We start from the raw sequence: 9,971 nt of genomic DNA on the forward strand, positions 1-9,971 counted from the left end.
TACCCTATATATGCCCCTCATATAATTATACTGTACTGTATATAGTTCAATCAAGTCTCCCCTCAACCCAGTGTTGGTGGGTGTTAGAATCTGCTGGGAATTGAAAGGTAAATTGGGAGAATAAAATGGGATGAAAGTAAGATCAATGTAAATGGGTGTCTGATGATTGGGTCAGACTTGGTGTTTAATATGACATGATATATTGTTATTGATTCACAAAATTAGGATAAAAAGGAAAATTGCCAAGGATAATAAAATAAATAGACTACTTAATTTATGAGGAGATCTAAATGTGTTAATATCTGTTGAAACATTGGCAGAGTTACAATTGACTTTCGGATATATCACATCTTTATTACACAGGGGAAGTTTTCAAGAGTTTCATTAGTAGGATTCATTAAAGTTCTTAAAGTTTTAATTTAGTATAAACACAGTTCTTTGGAATTACATGAAAATTAAAGCTTAATTATCGCTTTGGAGTTTTGGGGTATGTGCTCTTAATTAAAAAGTGGGCTGTTTTCATTTGGCTGCAATTCAGCCGGAAATACTCCTGTAACAACATGGTATTGATTTTGGGATTAATGCCACTGAACCATATGAAAAAACTCCAGATGACAAAGCTAAAGCAGGAGGACTTCAACTGGTCCTCATGGACACATTGTAATTGTTTCCATGGGATCTTATATTTGGAGTTCAAATTCTGAAATGATGTTCTAGTTTGATTGTATCTTAGTTATTTTGGTTTCTTTCTACTCTTTAATACAGATGCATTGTAACTAAATGTTAAGGAGCGTTTGTGAGGGTAATTAATATTCTTGCAGATTGGTGTAAATAAGTAATTTTCCTTTATGACAGAACAAAAATGGCATGATTAGTGATAACAGTGAAAGAAAATTATGTATGTTATGTAGCACAGGAAACAGGCCCTTCAGTCCACCGAGTCCGTGCTGACAAGTGGTCCCCAAACACTCGTACTATCCTGCACACCAGGGACAATTTATAATATTTTTACTAAAGGCAATTAACCTACAAGCTTGTACATCTTTGGAGTGTGGGAGAAAGCTGGAGCACCCATGCGGTCACAGGAAGAGCGTACAAACTCTATGCAGGCAGAATCTGTAGTCAGGAGTGAACCTGGGTCTCTGGCGCTGTAAGGCACCATCTCAACTGCTGTGTCACCACTGTGTCATCACTCTACTGGTGTGTTATCCACAAACAAGTATAGCAAATACACCCATATCGGACAAGTGAGATAAAATATAAAAAGAAGAGTAAATTAGTGGACCTCCTTAATATCAGTGAGAAAAACTAGGTCACTACACAATTCATAGAATTGACCAATATTCTTCAACTACCAAGAGGAACCAAATTAAACAAATAAAAGTTCTGTTATATTAAATTCTGCACCAGTGTATTTACCAGGCTTCTAAGCTATAGACTATTCCAGACAATTTTCATATAAAGAGTTTCTGTTTTCAACCAAATTGTATGAAGGTGGCACAAAGAAATGAAAGAAATACTTTTATCATGGTAGATGAACAAATCCAAGTCACCTCACCCAGCTGTCAAACTCCTCTTAGCAGTTCGATCATGAAAAGAATAAGTATAAGATTGACAATAATTTACAAGCCTGCCTTCTTGATTAGGGAATACTGGCTGACATGTGATAAGCATGAAAGCTTGTGAAAGAAAATCTTGCAGAAATCAAGAACTAATGTTGACAGAGGAAGGAAAAAAAGCAAATGAACGAGGCAAAGGATACTAAAAATATCAATCTACTAGCAAAGAAAAACTCTAATGACCTTGGTTAGAGTTGCCATTAGCAAGCAGAGATGAAAAATTGCCCAATGTTCCCACGAACATACTTATTGATTATTGAACTGTTTCACTTCATATTCCAATATAAAATGCAACTAACAATTATAATACTACAAGTCCATATCAATAAACAAAGCCTTCACTGCCTGGGTTATAAAGCATGCTATTTTCAAGTGAAATTTAGCAACCATTAATACAATTATAGCAATGAATGGAAAATTAATAACATGGATCATTTGACTGATTTCACTACAAGTTTTTTTAAACTAAATTGTGTGCATGAGGTACTTTGGAATATACAAAACACTTTTAGCATAGAACGATTAAAACCTTTTGCTTAGTTTTGCATTACCCACAATGAAATACCATGCAATCTTTAAGGTAATCCTGTCACCACCTCAGGAGACATAAATTAGCCATTTGTCCCCTTTCTTGTTCTAAATCCTATGATTATTTGATCATTAATTCAGTATAGATGGTGGTTTCAACCAATGTATAAAAAAACAAGTTAATGTTATCAGACCTCTTGCATCTTCTATTCAATCAACAAACCAGCATAGTCATTCGATCACAGCCTGTCACTGTGTGTTTGTTTTAACTGGACTGAAGTTACATTGTTTGCTTCCATTCTGTTCAGAAATTAATACAAACACCCTGACTCATAGAACGTACAGCATGGGAACATGGCATTTGGCCCACAATGTCTATGGACATGATGCCAAAATCAATTCCTATCTTCTTGCACATGATCCATATTCCTCCTTTCCCTGCACAGCCATGTGCCTATCAAAAAGCCTCGAAAATGCCACTATGTTATTTTCCTCCACTACCTTCCCTGGCAGCTTGTTCCAGGCACTCACCACCCTTTGTTTAAAAAACAATTGCCCTGCACATCTTTAAACTTTGCTCCTCTTACTTTAATTTTTCACCCTGGGAAAATGGTTCTGACTGTCTACCCTATATATGCCCCTCATATAATTATACTGTACTGTATATAGTTCAATCAAGTCTCCCCTCAATCGTCGGTGCTCCAGCGAAGAAAACAATCCAAGTTTAATCAAAGTCTACCGTAGCTCATACCCCAGAACCAGGCATCATTCTGCTAAACCTCCTTTGCACCCTTTCCATAGCCTCCACATCCATTCTGTACTGGGGGCTCCGTACTCCTTTGTCCTTTGGACTTCCATCAGAATCGACAGACATTACCAATCAAATGAATTATGCTGTACTACTCCAACTTCGTTGTACCTACACTCAGCAGTACACTGATTAAGGTTAATTTATTTGCCCCATTTCAATGCAAAGAGTGCGTGACAATCATTAGAAAACTTTTCCATATTTTGTTTTTTATATATTTTTAAAGGCACAGCATGGAAACAGGCCCTATACACTAGTTCTATCCTACACACGCGGGACAATTTACACAAGGTAATTAAACTACAAACATGCACATCTTTGGAATGTGGGAGGAAATCAGAGCATCTGGAGAAGACCAACATTGTCACAGGGAGAAGGTACACACTCCAGACAGATAGCTCCCCTAATCAGGATTGAACCCGTGTCTCTGGCACTGGAAGGCAGGTATTCTACCGCCGCAGCACTGTGCAAACCTCAAATTTATTGCAACTTATTTACAAAAGATATACAATTTAATGAGACTTAGATTTAGCTCTTATGGCTGAGAATCAAGGGATATGGGGAAAAAGTCGCAACGGGGTACTGATTTTGGATGATCAGCCATGATCATATTGAATGGCGGTGCTGGCTCGAAGGGCCGAATGCCCTACTCCTGCACCTCTTTTCTGTGTTTCTATGTTAATCAGCACATTAGTAACATTAAAGAATGCTGATTTTGTTGTGCATAGATTCCAGATTTCAATTCAGCTACCATCATTTGCTTTACACACTCTCCATTTGATCACGGACAAGGCAAAAATATATCGCCTTATTGGAATAGAAAAGTTATCAAGTAAAGATTCTATCTGCTGGGAGAAAATAGAGATGTTCATGCTGAACTAAAAGCCAAACTAGAGTGTTCTGATAAAATATTGAAGAAACAAGAATTGCAGATACTGCTTCTTTCTTTAGACTGTCGAAGGTTCCTGACCTGAAATGCCGCTTATCCATGTTGTCCTGAGATGCTGCCTGATCCATTGAGCTATTCCAGCATTCTGCATCTTCTCTGACCTGAAACATTAACTATATTTCTTACCCTGCAGAAAGTCCTGGTCTGCTAAGTATTCCAATCTGTGTTGTATTTATTTTGCAGATTGGGACTGTATAAAGTTCTTTATTATCTCATTTTTAAGAGGAGGAATAGCATGGTGAAACAAATGGAACTGATTGTGCAATACCTAGGGAATGTACTGGCTTAGCAGTCTTGAAGGCATTTTGCCATTCTTTTCCTTTCAAATTATATACTTTTACCCTCTTTCTTTCACCTTTTTTACATGATTACTGATTTCATATATCTGTTCTTCCAATTACTGTCGGATTAATAAACCAATTGAGACCCAACTAACCTTGAAATTAGGAAAAGAGGAAAATGCCAAAATGTAAAAACAAATGGCCAGTTATTAGTGTGCAAGATTTTGCAACGTTTTTGATCCATTTTATCATGAAACATTTTCAGCTTCTAGCACTGAAATCAAAAGACTAAATCAAATATCTACACAATTGTGAATTACATATTCCCATCATTCCAAAAGGTTCTTCAAATATCCATATTGGTGTTGGAGTGACCACTGAATTAATGGATTTGTAAATGGGAGAACATTAAACAAGAAAGTATGAGCTCTGAGATTATATGTAGCCTCCTCTGAATTATTAACACTCTGGAAGAACTTTTCTCAGAAAAAAATTATAATATCTCAACGTTAGATTGTAAATTGAAGAATGGAATAGTATTGAACATTAAACATCAAGGTAGACAGAATAATCATAAAACTTTGGGATGTAACTGCATGGTGTCACAGAAGTGCCATTAGTAGAGCTTTTGGCTCACATCTCAGTGATCTGGGTGCAAACTGATCTCAGGACTAACTGAGAAGTTTGGTTTGTTTCTGTGAGCACATCGATTTCCTCCAGGTGCTCTAATTTTCTCGTATATCCCAAAGACATGCAGGTTGGTCGGTTAATTGGTAACTATTAATTGCCTCCAGTGTTGGTGGGTGTTAGAATCTGCTGGGAATTGAAAGGTAAATTGGGAGAATAAAATGGGATGAAAGTAAGATCAATGTAAATGGGTGTCTGATGATTGGGTCAGACTTGGTGTTTAATATGACATGATATATTGTTATTGATTCACAAAATTAGGATAAAAAGGAAAATTGCCAAGGATAATAAAATAAATAGACTACTTAATTTATGAGGAGATCTAAATGTGTTAATATCTGTTGAAACATTGGCAGAGTTACAATTGACTTTCAGATATATCACATCTTTATTACACAGGGGAAGTTTTCAAGAGTTTCATTAGTAGGATTCATTAAAGTTCTTAAAGTTTTAATTTAGTATAAACACAGTTCTTTGGAATTACATGAAAATTAAAGCTTAATTATCGCTTTGGAGTTTTGGGGTACGTGCTCTTAATTAAAAAGTGGGCTGTTTTCATTTGGCTGCAATTCAGCCGGAAATACTCCTGTAACAACATGGTATTGATTTTGGGATTAATGCCACTGAACCATATGAAAAAACTCCAGATGACAAAGCTAAAGCAGGAGGACTTCAACTGGTCCTCATGGACACATTGTAATTGTTTCCATGGGATCTTATATTTGGAGTTCAAATTCTGAAATGATGTTCTAGTTTGATTGTATCTTAGTTATTTTGGTTTCTTTCTACTCTTTAATACAGATGCATTGTAACTAAATGTTAAGGAGCGTTTGTGAGGGTAATTAATATTCTTGCAGATTGGTGTAAATAAGTAATTTTCCTTTATGACAGAACAAAAATGGCATGATTAGTGATAACAGTGAAAGAAAATTATGTATGTTATGTAGCACAGGAAGGAAAATATGATGCTCCACAACATAGGTCAGTTCGAGTGGCCAATGTTCCTATGTTCGTGAGAGCTGGTTAATGTTGTTTTTAGGAATGTAGCAAACTAAGAAACTATTGTTGTTAAATAATCTATTACATTCGCATCTTAATATCATCGCTAATTACTTTGCAAGGTGATGGGTTTTAAAAAGTCTATGTATATATAATGCAGACTATGTCAGGTAACTATGACATGGAGTTATAAAATCATTTTGCACTAAATAATAAGCAGCAACAGAAAGTGGAAAACTGGAATCCTGATAAGAATAGGTTTGGTCATTAATGTTTATGGAAAGTTGTTCTCGATGTTCTTAATAGCAATCAACTGCACAAGAAATCCACCTCTTCTGTGGCTTTCTGTCGACTATGTATGCAATCTCATCAAGGTTTAGAGTACAGAAATTCTATTTAGCTTAACATACGATAGAAATCTACTGCTCAGCAAATAAAGGCAAATGTTTACTGCTCTCTCAGCCACTATGCCACCACGACCTTACATAATTATTTTTTGTACATGTGGTTACTGGCCAATTTAATTGCCTTGAACAGATTAAATGTATTAAACAAAATACTTTCTGGCATAACAATATCAAGGTCATATTTAATTCTAATGTTCTTAGAACGTATGATTTCTCCTAATAAATTTAACTTCCTTTGACGTTTTATTTGCCTTTATCTGCATGACCATAAAAATTAAATGTCAACCAGTTTGCATTCAATATGTATTTGCTATGGTGTTTTCTTTTTATCCGATAAGTTAATGAAATGCAGATAAAAATCATTAGTCTGATGTGCATGGCTGCTTTCTTTCATCAGACAGGCTTGGTTAGCTTTCTGCAGTAAGATCTATATTTATTATAGATTAGCCTTTTCATGGGCTTGCAAAATCAAACTTTAATAACTTTGCAAATGCTCTTTAAGATATGCATCAATCAGTTTGGTTGTTCTAAATTTGCCAGAAGGGCAAATGGCAATCGATATAATGACTCTGTAACACTAGAAAACAATTCCGCCATACAACAAATCAGAACGAATGTAGGCAATAACTTGAGTGGTTGTGCCTGCAATCTAGATTTTGGGCTTCAAAGTCTCTTGAGACTCAGGATTTATGCTATCCCTTTAGTTCTTGCAACTTGGGCCTTCTACTGAATTGATGGCTTCAAATTGTAGAACTGAATTAACTGGTGTGATAAAGAAATAGATATCTGTAATAAACAAAAATACTTTTTAGGCTCCATTGTCTCCATACTTATGCCCTACAAGAATTGATGCATACAGCACACTCACTGTAAGGTAAACATGTTTATTATTGTGAAATGTGCAGCAATATGACTTGGCACATACTCTGGAAGGACTTTTCCTGTTTTAGTATCACATCAACAATTTTTTGTCCTGTCTAGCACAGCATTTGAATTGATACTACATAAATATTGCAGATCTGTGCAGATGGATTGAGGGGAACAGCCCATTTATACTGGCTTTGTAGAAATATTATATTGCTATAGATGTTGGATTACAGGCCTAAGACCATTCCCTTATATGGCAGAATTTTCATACATGATGCCTCAGCTTCCTGCCCTCTACAATCAGGATTTTGATCTATCTCTACAATGGACTGTGCTAATAATTTCCAGCATTTCTCTTGTTTTCACTCACTGGAGGATACTCTGTACAAATTACAGGCTAGTCATGCTTCATTCGTGACAACAAAACTATACTGTACCCAATGCTAATAACTTAATACAACAAACTACAGATCCTGCCGTGTCCTACAATCCCCATGGACCCAGCACCATCCAAGTGCTAGATCTCAAATTGCTCATTAAATGAATACGAATGAAACAACCTTATTTTGGGATGCAGAATGTATTTCTTCCCCCATCATGATGTACATAAAATAAATCATACAATATTGGTTTTTTTCCTCTTTGAAAACAACATTCTTGACTCAATTTGCTTGTGACAGTAAAGCATTTTTTAAACATGTAACTACAATTCTCCATTGTACTCACATTTGCCCTGAGCTGTCAATTTTAAAAAAAATGCTCTTGTTTTACTTTTTGATTGTTCTTTAAACTGTGTTTCTTATTTTATATCCAGCGTATCCATCGATTGTTACAGAGTTTGACATAGTTCTATAGTTACCTCCCAGTTTTTGCAGATAATGTAGACATTTCCCATCATAAGTGTAGCTGAAACATTCAAGTCGGAGGTCAATAGAGCTGATTAGTAGAATGACTTTATTTTACTGTTTACTGGCGTTCAGTCTTTTCCCATTTAAGCTACACGTTCCACGCCTACGTTAATGAGCTTTCCGATATTTATATGTTAAGTGGTTTGTTAGATGTTTCAGAAACACTAACAGTTCATTATTGCATTTCTATAGTGACTGACTCTTGTGTTTTCTTTATCATTAATGAGGCTTTTTCAAACATTTTGCCAACAGCTTCTTATTTTGAACTAAAACAATTAATTTGCTTATTTTCTAAAAACAATCAGAACTATAATTTTCACAGAATCAATGATTAATTATTTTTTGCATATTTTAGGGTGTATCTTAACATGGTTAATGAGAGTTCATCTACTATATTCTCACATTAATTGACACAAATAAGTCTGGAATTAGCAATTTTAATAAAAAGTACTGAATTTCTCTCACATAATGGCACCATTCAACCTATTCAAAAAATAGTATGAAAACAAATTGATGTTTAAAAGTTAAAAAGTCCACTGTATTATCATAAGAAGCTATTCCTATTAGTACTTTGAATAGAGTTATAGAGTAAAACAGCCCAAACACAGGCCCTTCAGCTTAACCTGGTCACGCCGACCAACATGCCCCAGCTACACTAGTCTCACCTGCCTACACGAGGCAAATGTTCCTCTAAACCTACCCTGCCCAAGTATCTGTCTAAATGTTACTTAATAATACTTAACGTTGCGATAGTACCTCCAGCAGCTCATTCCATACACCCACCGCCTTTTGTGTAAAGAAGTTACCCCTCAGGTTCTCGACTCCCCTACTCTGGGCAAAAGACTGTGGTTACTTGATCTATTCCTCTCATGATTTTATACACAAAATCAGGGTGCAGAAAAAATATACTTAATTAAAAAATGGAGTGCCAAATTTGGTGAAGTCGCAAAGAAGGGTGACATGCAAGCATGCAATACCCACAGTAACCACAGAACCAAATTGTTGGATGACAGCTTTTCAGTGCTGCCGCATTCAGTCCAGAATAATGATGAACAAACAGCAAACAGGAAGGGGGTCCAAAAATATCCCTATGTCAATAATGGCAGACCCCAATGAATGAATGGTAGACCCCATTTCAGAGAAATGCAATTATCCTCTGGTGACCATCCCAAGTGGACGATCTATCTTGATTTTCTTCTCCTTGTCACTACCTTTGAGAATCCAAGGAATTCTAGGCTGGTGAATTTCACGTCAGTGGGAGGGAACTGATTGGAGAGAATTCTTCATGGTACGATTTACTCCCATTTTGGAAGAGAATAGGCTAATTCGGGACAGTCAACGGGGTTTTCTACGCAACAGATCATGTCTTATTAACTCGATCGAGTTTACGAGGAGGTGGCGAAGCTAATCGATGAGAGTAGGGTGGTGGAGTAGGGTGGTGTCTACATGGATTTTAGTAATCTGATAACGTCCCCCATGGTAGGCTTACAGTGATTCACAGGAACTTGATCATATGGATATAGAATTGGCTGACCAAGAGAAGACCGAGAGTTGTAGTGGGAGGTTGTTAGTGAAGCTGGATGTCTCTGACCAGTGGAGTTCTGCAGGGATCTGTGCTAGGACCTCTATTGTGTGTGATATACTGTATATAAATGGCTTGGACATAGATATAGATGGGTTGGTTAGTTAATTTAACACCAAAATTGCTGGAGTTGCTGACTATAAGGAAAGCTGGCAAAATATACAGTGGGATGTGGATCAGCTACAGAAATGGGTAGGAGAAATAACAGATAGAGTTTAATCCAAGCAAGTAATCCAAGATGTTACACTTTGTGAGTTTGAATGTAAGAAAGTTACAGACCCTTAACAGCATTGATGTATGGAGGGATCTTGGGGTAAAGTCCACAGCTCCCTGAAA

This window comes from Rhinoraja longicauda, chromosome 22 (genome assembly GCF_053455715.1).
Source record: "Rhinoraja longicauda isolate Sanriku21f chromosome 22, sRhiLon1.1, whole genome shotgun sequence".
NCBI classification, from domain to species: domain Eukaryota; kingdom Metazoa; phylum Chordata; class Chondrichthyes; order Rajiformes; family Arhynchobatidae; genus Rhinoraja; species Rhinoraja longicauda.